Below are 10,284 nucleotides of genomic sequence, written 5' to 3'. Positions count from 1 at the left end.
GATAGATCTCGAACAATGCCGACATCTGAGAAAACCCCGGCAACTGTAGCACGTGTGTGGGCCATGAGCCGGCGAACCAATGTGAGCCAAATATGGCAGCGAAACCTACCGAGGCAGCCGCGTCTGAAAATACGTGTGGAGAATCAGAAGTGGCCCTCGGAATAAACATGGAAATGCCGTTCCACCCACTGAGAAATCTGTCCCACATGAACAGATCTGCTCGGGCGTTCGCATTAAGATGCACTGATGCGTCCAAATCACTGGTCTGTTGTAATAAGACTAGCAATCTTGAAATGAATGATCTACCCTGAGGAATGATCCTCATGGCAAAGTATAACATGCCCAACAGAGACTGCAATTCTCTCTTGGTGCAAACCTGAGACATGAGCAAGGAACGGACACCTGATTTGATTCTGTCGAGTTTGTCTTGTGGCAGACTGGCTGACATGGCACGTGAATCCAGAGAGATCCCCAAGAACGTGACAACCTGCGCAGGACCTTCTGTTTTGTGTTCGGCCACTGGAATGTTTAACTCCTTGAAGACCTGCAAGAGAACCTGCAAGTCAACAGGTGCCTGTGAGGGTTCTTCGATCAACAGAAAATCATCCAGGTAGTGAATGACATTCTGGCAACCCTGTTCCAACAAAATCCATTCCAGTGCCTGCGCTAACCTGTCAAACAGACTGGGGCTGCTCTAGGAACCAAACGTCAACTTGGTGGCAAAATAGTACACATCTCTCCATTTGATGCCATGCCACTGCCAGAGAGATGGGCTAATGGGCAGCATTTTGAACGCATCAGAGACATCTGCTTTGGACAGCCAAGCCCCCATGCCTGTCTGAAGAATGACCTGGATAGCCTGGTCTACGGAAGTATACTTCAAGGAAAATTCCTCGGACGGAATCAACGAGTTGAGACTAGGAACGTGGGAAGAATGTGGAGCAGACAAATCATAAATCAAACGAAATTTATTGGAATATTTTCCCTGCACCACCCCCACCGGGCTCACCCTCCAAGTGCAGAAAGGAGAGGACTGGAAAGGACCAATGATGAAACCCTTGTCCAGCTCAACTGCCAAGAGTGAATCCACCAGACCAGCATGTTTAGAAGCCGACTGCAAGTTGGGGCATTCATGAGTCTGCTGGGGCAAGGTGATGAGCCCAGTGTGAAACCCCCGTGAAAACCCTTCCACCAGGAATGTACGGAACGGCTGAACCGGATGAAGCCGCAGCAGCTGGTCTAGTGCCTCCACATTCACCCGGCTCAGTCACGACGGCTTCAATGTGCAGACCGTGACCGGATGTGCCCTAAAACATGTGGCACAGACATGCAGGAGCCTGCACTGGCTGAAGTTGCAGATGGCGTAGACCACTGCAAACAACACAACAAACACCACAAAACAACAACAACAAAATAAAAAAACGAAGAAAGAAAAAGAGAAGAGAAAAAAAAAAAAACAACCAGTTAACCCTACGACCTGCTGCCCGTAAGCTGACAAACAAGATGACGGAATCTAAGCCCCTCCCCTTCCCCCCCCCAGCAGCGTGAAACGATTGAACGAAAAGCCTTCGAGGCTGACAGGGAGTATGATAGTCGTTTCCACTGACGTATGAAGCGAGCCCGAGTTTGTGTGAATCTGTGACGTGGCAGATTAATTAAAAACGAATACTGCGGGCTACAGAACCTACAGACGTGGTAGGTGATGTATGTAAGTATAGGATTTGTGGAAAACAGACCGTATGACGTATGACACTAGTCTACGACATGAAACGGGGTGTGTATGTCGTGCGAGCGTGTAGCTGTATTGGCGGATGTACCTATGCTAGAGGTGTATGGATGAAGCTTGGTGGATAAAGTTTTTTGTTTTTTTATGTTTTTTTTAATCCCCAAAAATTCTCTTTTTTTTTTTTTCTTTATTTGAACAACCCACACTTTTTTTTTTTTTTTTACTTTATTTAACAATCCACTTGTACCCTTTTTTTATTTTTTTATTTATTTGAACAACCCACTCTTCTTTTTTTTTTTTTTTACTTTATTTAACAATCCACTTGTACCCTTTTTTTTTTTTTTTTCTTTATTTGAACAACCCCCTCTTTTTTTTTTTTTTTTTTTACTTTATTTAACAATCCACTTGTACCCTTTTTTCTTTTTTTTTTTTTCGTCAAACTGCCTGATGTGCGAACTATGTGTCTAAGGTATGTATGTAGTGTATGTGATGAGTGTCAAACATGTGCACAAGCAGCAACCTTGTAAGTAATCAACTCAGTAATGGCACCAGGACCCAGCTGCCAGAGTTTAACCTGCTGAGCCCAGATGACTCGCAGCCCCTGTATGAACTTAGATACAGGTTATGCTGAGACAGGCAATGAGCTCCAACTATGTGACAATGCTGCCCATTGGTGCCAAAACTTGAATTGCATGTGCCTGAACGCAGTGAGGAGAAGCGATCCTCCGGCACACTTCCCCCTCTCTACACACCCTCCTACCCTCCTCCACGTTGCCACGCTCCCCAAACAAACCAGTTATCTTGGAAAACGACCTGAACAGCTTGCAGACTGAAGTGAAATGTACACCCGGCTTCTCTGAGATCCGACTCGTGCAGGACGCTTGCTGATGACGTCACACCCGGAAGTAGCAGACGTCCGAATGCCGACGTGCTGCCTGGGAGAGCCAGACTGCTTAAGACAGGTACCGGCCCCTCCCACAAATCCAGGCTAGCCTGCGGCCAGCATTAACAGATACACATGCTGGGTGAGAGAAATATCTCTGTAAATTGACAACTTTGTATAAAAAAAATAAAAAAGTTGTAATTTACAGAGATATTTCTCACACACAGTATGGGTATATGAAAAATACACCCCAAAACACATTGCCCTACTTCTTCTGAGTACGGCGATACCACATGTGTGACACTTTTTTGCAGCCTAGGTGCACAAAGGGGCCCAAATTCCAATGAGTACCTTTAGGATTTCACAGGGCATTTTTACGCATTAGGATTCCAAACTACTTCTCACGCTTTAGGGCCCCTAAAATGCTAGGGCAGTATAAATACCCCATAAGTGACCCCCTTTTGGAAAGAAGACACCCCAAGGTATTCCGTGAGGGGTATGGTGAGTTCATGTAAGATTTTATTTTTTGTCACAAGTTAGTGGAATATGAGACTTTGTAAGAAAAAAACAAAAACAAAAAAAATAATCAATTTCCGCTAACTTGTGCCAAAAAAATAAATCTTCTATGAACTCGCTAATACCTTGGGGTGTCTTCTTTCCAAAATGGGGTCACTTGTGGGGTACTTATACTGCCCTGGCATTTTAGGGGCCCTAAAGCGTGAGAAGTAGTTTGGATCCATCAGGGCCAGAATCCTGTAGGCCTCTTCAGCGGAATACCCCTTTTTTGACATTTTGGGCTAACTAAATTTAGGGGGTATTCCTCTGAGACTACCCAGGAAAAAGAGCACACCTGCCTAGTAAAAAGGAGTGCTTGCGAAGTAAAGCTGCGATCGCTAAGAAAGATCCAAAAAGCTCAAAAGTGATCTTTATAGCGCCGCAGCGATTTTACGGTGTTTTTGCAGTGATCAGAAAAAAATATTCTGTCACTGCGGTGGGGCGGACTGAACGCAAGTGTGGGCACAAGATCAGGCCTGATCAGGCGAACACTGCGTTTTTTGTAGAGCCTAAGGTGACCCTAATGTACTGATATAGATCTGATTGCGATCAGTCTTGATCGCTTACGGATACTATATAGTACTAGGGCTGATTAGCGACAGCGATGACGCTAATCAGCGACTAATCAGTGACTGCGGTGCGGTGGGCTGGGCGCTAACTAACTGGCGGTGATAAGGGACCCTTAGAGGGGGGTGATCAATGACAGGGGGGTAACAGGGGGGTGATCAGGGAGTCTATATGGGATGATCAGGGGTTAATAAGTGACAGGCGGGGGGTGTAATGTGTGTGTGGTGCTTGGTGCTACTTACAGAGCTGCCTGTGTCCTCTGGTGGTCAATCCAAGCAAAAGGGACCACAGAGGAGCAGGTAGCAGGTATATCAGACGCTATTTACAAAATAGTGTCTGATATACCTATTTGATTGGTTCTTTTAAAAAACTACAGCCTGCCAGCCAATGATCAGCGCTGGCAGGCTGTAGTTAAACTTGAATACTGCGCAATCCTGTGAGCGCGCGTTCACAGGAAATCTCAGGTCTCACGAGATGACGCCAATAGGCATCACTGAGACCTGAGAGTGCTGCCGTCCGGACGCCTATCGGCGTTACCGTGACGACAAGTGGTTAAAGATGTGCTTTAATGTACTAAAAAGGTACAGTACTGAGTTAACAAAAAAGTTACAAGAAATAAGACATACATAAACGTGCACAAAACTGTATAAAAATAAATGGATAAAAAGCAGAAAGGTTCTTACTCACCGATTTGTGTGGTCAGAGTTCCTTCTGTTTTCCGGGGACAGGAGGAAAATGGAGCACAATCCAATGCTGATCAGATCCCCAAATTGTGTCAAAGAAATGTTCCCAACAGTTCATTTTTATCCCCATTCGGCAGAGGGTGGAGCTGAGAGGAGTCTCCCTCCTATTCTGTCCCAGCGTTCTGGGATGGCCCTCATGACTTGTGCATGCTCCACCTCTCTTACTCCACTAGCAGATATGAAATATTATTAAAACATGGCTTCCCGTCCACACTAATAGATATTCGGGACCCAACATGTTTTAATAATGTATATTATATCCGGCTGGTCATTTTTATACCACCCCCCTGTTACCTCTACGATGCCCACATCACGCGGAATACAATGATCACAACTATTAATACATGAATTGTATCAGAGATGAGTTATTGCTTATGAAATATTTTTCATAAAGAACAGAACAGCATGAACAATCACAGAATGGAAAATACCGTTGCAAGAAAAAGTATGTGAACCCTTTGGAATGTTATGGATTTATGCAAATTGGTCATAAAATGTGATCTGATCTTCATCTAAGTCACAACAATAGACAATCACAGTCTGCTTAAACTAATAACACACAAAGAATTAAATGTTACCATGTATTTACTGAACACACCAGACGAATGACATCTCCAAGAACTAATTGGAGTGAGGTGTCAGCCAACTGGAGTCCAATCAATGAGATGAGATAGGAGGTGTTGGTTACAGCTGTCCTGCCCTATAAAAAACACACACCAGTTCTGGGTTTGCTTTTCACAAGAACCATTGCCTGATGTGAATGCTCTCAGAAGAGCTCTCTTTTGCATAAAGCTGGAAAGGGTTATAAAAGTATCTCCAAAAGCCTTGCTGTTCATCAATCCACGGTAAGACAAATTGTCTATAAATGGAAAAAGTGCAGCAATGCTGCTACTCTCCCTAGGAATGGCCGTCCTGTAAAGATGACTGCAAGAGCACAGCGCAGACTGCTCAATGAGGTGAAGAAGAATCCTAGAGTGTCAGCTAAAGACTTACAAAAGTCTCTGGCATATGCTAACATCCCTGTTAGCGAATCTACGATATGTAAAACACTAAGCAAGAATGGATTTCATGGGAGGATACCACAGAGGAAGCCACTGCTGTCCAAATAAAACATTGCTGCACGTTTACAGTTTGCACAAGAGCACCTGGATGTTCCACAGCAGTACTGGCAACATATTCTGTGGACAGATGAAACCAAAGTTGAGTTGTTTGGAAGAAACACACAACACTATGTGTGGAGAAAAAAGAGGCACAGCACACCAACATTAAAACCTCATCCCAACTGTGAAGTATGGTGGTGGGGGCATCATGGTTTGGGGCTGCTTTGCTGCGTCAGGACCTGGACGGATTGCTATCATCAAAGGAAAAATGAATTCCTAAGTTTATCAAGACATTTTGCAGGAGAACTTAAGGCCATCTGTCCACCAGCCGAAGCTCAACAGAAGATGGGTGTTGCAACAGGACAACGACCCAAAGCATAGAAGTAAATCAACAACAGAATGGCTTAAACAGAAGAAAATACTTTTTCCACCTGCACTGTGAATGTTTACATGGTGTGTTCAATAAAAACATGGTAACATTTAATTCTTTGTGTGTTATTAGTTTAGGCAGACTGTGATTGTCTATTGTTGTGACTTAGATGAAGATCAAATCACATTCTATGACCAATTTGTGCAGAAATCAATATCATTCCAAAGGGTTCACATACTTTTTTTTGCAACTGTATGTATTTGACCTGTATTTGTACTGGCCTTCAGTAAAATTGATATCCATTGACCGTCTAATAAACCTCCAGCCACATAATCACTTGATCTTTTCTGTACGCTGAATGCATAATTTTTGGGGCCTGTAATACATTGGCCTGCAGAAAAATATACATCCAATGACTGTGTAATCTACCTCCAGCCACATACTTACTTGTTCTTTTCTGTACGCTGAATGCATAATTTTTGGGGCCTGTAGTCCACTGGCCTGCTGTAAAATTCATATCCAATGCCCGTGTAATCTACCTCCAGCCATATACTTACTTGTTCTTTTCTGTACGCTGAATGCATCATTTTTGGGGCCTGTAGTACACTGGCCTGCTGTAAAATTGATATTCAATGGCCGTGTAATCTACCTCCAGCCACATACCTACTTGTTCTTTTCTGTATGCTGAATGCATAATTTTTTGGGGCTTGTAGTACACTGGCCTGCTGTAAAATTTATATTCAATGACCGTGTAATCTACCTCCAGCCACATACTTACTTGTTCTTTTCTGTACGCTGATGCATAATTTTTGGGGCCTGTTGTCCACTGGCCTGCTGTAAAATTGATATCCGATGACTGTGTGATCTACCTCCAGCCACATACTTACTTGTTCTTTTCTGTACGCTGAATGCATAATTTTTGGGGCCTGTAGTCCAATGGCCTGCTGTAAAATTTATATCCAATGACCGTGTAATCTACCTCCAGCCACATACTTACTTCTTCTTTTCTGTACGCTGAATGAATAATTGTTGGGGCCTCGAAGGAATTCAACACCAGTGACGACCACGTGTTATCGAATTTCAACTATTATCATTAGGGTTTTCTTCAAGAGCGGGGATTTCGTTTAATCGTTTAATCCAATTGTATATTTTTAGTTATTTTAAACAAATGTTTTTGACCTGTATTTGTACTGGCCTGCAGTAAAATTGATATCCAGTGACTGTGTAATATACCTCCGGCCACAAAATCACTTGATCTTTTTTGTCCGGTGAATGCCTAATGTTTGGGGCCTGTAGTTCAGTGGCCTACAGTAACATTTTTATCCATTGACCGCATAATGTACCTCGAGCCACATAATCAGAATTTCTTTTATGTCAGGTGAATGCCTAATTTTTAAGGCCGCATTCCCGTGGACTAAAATATAATTTTTCTAGGCTCCAACAGGGCAAATTTCAGAGAATTTCCCTTTAAGACGCATAAAAATGTCCCCTGATTAAGATACATATTTTTTGTTGGAATTCTTGTCATTGATCCCCCTCTAGTATCTCACTGTCCATGTTGTGGGACTATCTGTGCACTTCTACTAATTATTTGGTGACTGCAAATATGAGCTGAAGTTTTTTCAGGTTCGCCTGCCATTAAAGTGAATGGGGCCCGCCAAGAAATTGTGGTTTGCGAACATTTGATCGTAAAAGATAATCGTTTTTTGCACCAAGGCCTCGCCTGGTATTAATACTCCTTGCATCCTAAGCTTGAATCATACCCCTTGACGAACTAGTGTGTTCTTTAAAAACAACAACGTTGAGCTTGCTCGGATTCCCACTTCTAAAGGCATCAAAGTTAAATTATGCTACCCTTAGTAGAATGCTTCCGGAGAAACACCTTTGACCGTGACATGAAGCACGCTGCTCTGGTAAAGGTCAGGTGAAACGCTCTTGTGCAGATAATGATGGCAAGGGAATTTGAAAGTTCAGCTGTAAGGGATCACGTGGGATTTGAAGACAGAACCTCCCACACCTAAAGAAAGAACCACACCACTACACCAACAAAACTACTCTCAGTTACCGTCTTGAAGAGGATACAATTTTTATGGCTTTTGTAAAGTAGCAAATGCCACAAGAGGCAGGCTTAAAACTATAAAATGGGTAATAGGTGAGTAAAGGAAGAAAGCTAGGCTTCCGGACAGAAAAATTAAGGGCTTGTCTGGGATTTGAACCCAGGACCTCTTGCACCCAAAGCAAGAATCATACCCCTAGACCTACAAGCCAATGACATGGGCTGGTGCTTTCTTTATCGCTCTGAGTTTCGCCACTCGAACTTCACTGAGGTGGAGAGCTTGCCTGGTACATACAACGGCAAGAGAAGCGATACAGGATTAACTCTAAGGGGAGTTTTTAAAAGAGCAGCTTTGTACAGCACTTCAGGTCCAGACCGCTTGCACCCTAAGCCAGCATCATACCCCCAAGACCAATGAGCTAAACTGTGGAAACCGGAAGAATAAAACTGTTTTTGTCTTCAGGGTTGGTCGGGGAGTTGAATTAAGGTACCGCGCCACAGGGGTATTTCTCGAGAAACACCTCTGTCAGTAATGTGAAGGAAGCTTCTCTGGTAAAGACAATTACCAATGCTTTTCTACAGATAATGATTGCAAGGGAACACAAAAGTGCACTTTTTAGTGCTCGTACAGGATATGAATCTGGGACCGCTCACACCAAAAGTAAAAAATCGCACCTCTAGAGCAACGACCCTACTTTCCCTCACTTTCTCCAGGCGGGTAAGATTTTCTCTCTTTTGTAAACCTCCAAATTCCACAGAGTGTCGGCTTATTATGGAAAAAAGTGGCCTGATAAAACTGTGGTTCTAATGTAGTGGTACAGCCTGAGGCAGCAACCAGTGGCCCGGATCCTCTTTTAAGCAAGTCAAGGCTCCACCACCCCAGCAGAAGGGAGCTGTGTTTCCTTCCCATTCTCTACTGGTCCTGATGCTCCTGCTCCTCCTCCTACTCCCCATCAGTCATTTCATCAGCAATCAATCTCAGAGGCGATTGCAAATAGACAACAGTATGCGTGCACTCATCCAATGGCGCATAAGCTGAACGTGCTCCTCGCCAACAGTACATCCCTTTCCATGTGGTGCACTCTGCACCTTTAAGAGAACTGATGGCTTGTGCCGAGCCAAGGTGAAGAGTCCCAAGCCATCATTACTTCTCAAAAAAAAGCAGTACCAGCCCTGCACACGCATGTTGAACAGAAGGTGGGCCAGTCCTTGAGCCTGTCTGCTAAAGTTCATGGCAGTGCCAACGTGTGGAGCTGTAAGAGCAACTTAAGATCAGAACCATGGTCACCGACAACGGGAAGAACATTGTGTCGGTGCTGCATCAAGGAGGGCTGAGCCATGCGCCCTGCATGGCACACGTGTTTAATATGGTTGTAAAGTGGTTCCTAAAGTCTTCCACCCATCTGAAAAACATCCTGAAAATGGCCAAGAAACTGTGCATGCACTTCAGGCACTCTTACACTGCGAGGCACACCCTTCTTGAGCTGCAAAGGCAGAATGGCATTCCCCAACAACGCCTCATATGCAACATTTCCACCCATTGAAACTCCACCCTTCACATGTTGGACAGACTATATGAGCATAGGAAGGCCATAAACTATTTCTTAATGATGCAGGCGGACAGGAGTACTCCCCTGTGTAACTTTGACTCCTTGTGCTGTTGCCACCTCACCACGCTGTCACTGGGCCACTGTGTTGACTCCTCATGCTGTTGCCACCTTACCACTCTGTCACTGGTCTGCTATTGTCCCTGTTTGGCCTTCTTGACATCACCATTTATTTTACCCTTCTTCTGATCTGTCATCTCTGTTTTGGATCCAATCCTGTTTTTTTTGGCCTTAGCAATACTGATGGATTTCTGAGCAAATGCTGACCGTGTGAGGGGGCATGCCCAAAAGGCAGGATTCATTTTTTTGGGGTTGTTCTTATGACAGATGAGAAGAAGGGCAAAATAAACAGTGACGTCAACATAAACTTACTCCTGACAACCTCTCTACTCTGTCAGGGGGACACTACTTGTCTCAGCATGTAACAGAACAGGTTCTGTAGAAATCTATGTGGAATCAGCTGAAGATGGTGTAAAAGGAGTGCACTCTTTCACTCTATAGTAGAATCTTGGGCCACTGCACGGTTCTTTATACCTGACGCTAACACTGACCTATAAGGCTCAGTTTACACTTCAGTTTAGGCCGTGTAACTGACCAAATAAGTGAAGTGTGAAGTGATTCTAAGAGTGATGTCTGTCATCTGCATGTCATACTGACTCCCAGTACTGTTTCACTAG

The 10,284-nt window shown here is 44.0% G+C and overlaps 1 non-coding gene across 1 annotated transcript; it reads right to left on the bottom strand.

The window, feature by feature from the left end:
* Positions 1-8,139: 8,139 nt before the first annotated feature.
* On the bottom strand, positions 8,140-8,211 carry TRNAP-UGG. The gene has a single exon. It is a non-coding gene; the product is annotated as a tRNA-Pro (tRNA).
* Positions 8,212-10,284: the final 2,073 nt, after the last annotated feature.

This window comes from Bufo bufo, chromosome 6, assembly GCF_905171765.1.
Source record: "Bufo bufo chromosome 6, aBufBuf1.1, whole genome shotgun sequence".
NCBI classification, from domain to species: Eukaryota; Metazoa; Chordata; class Amphibia; order Anura; family Bufonidae; genus Bufo; species Bufo bufo.
The sequence above is the reverse complement of the archived record's forward strand: the minus strand, read 5'-3'. Positions and strand labels throughout refer to the sequence as shown.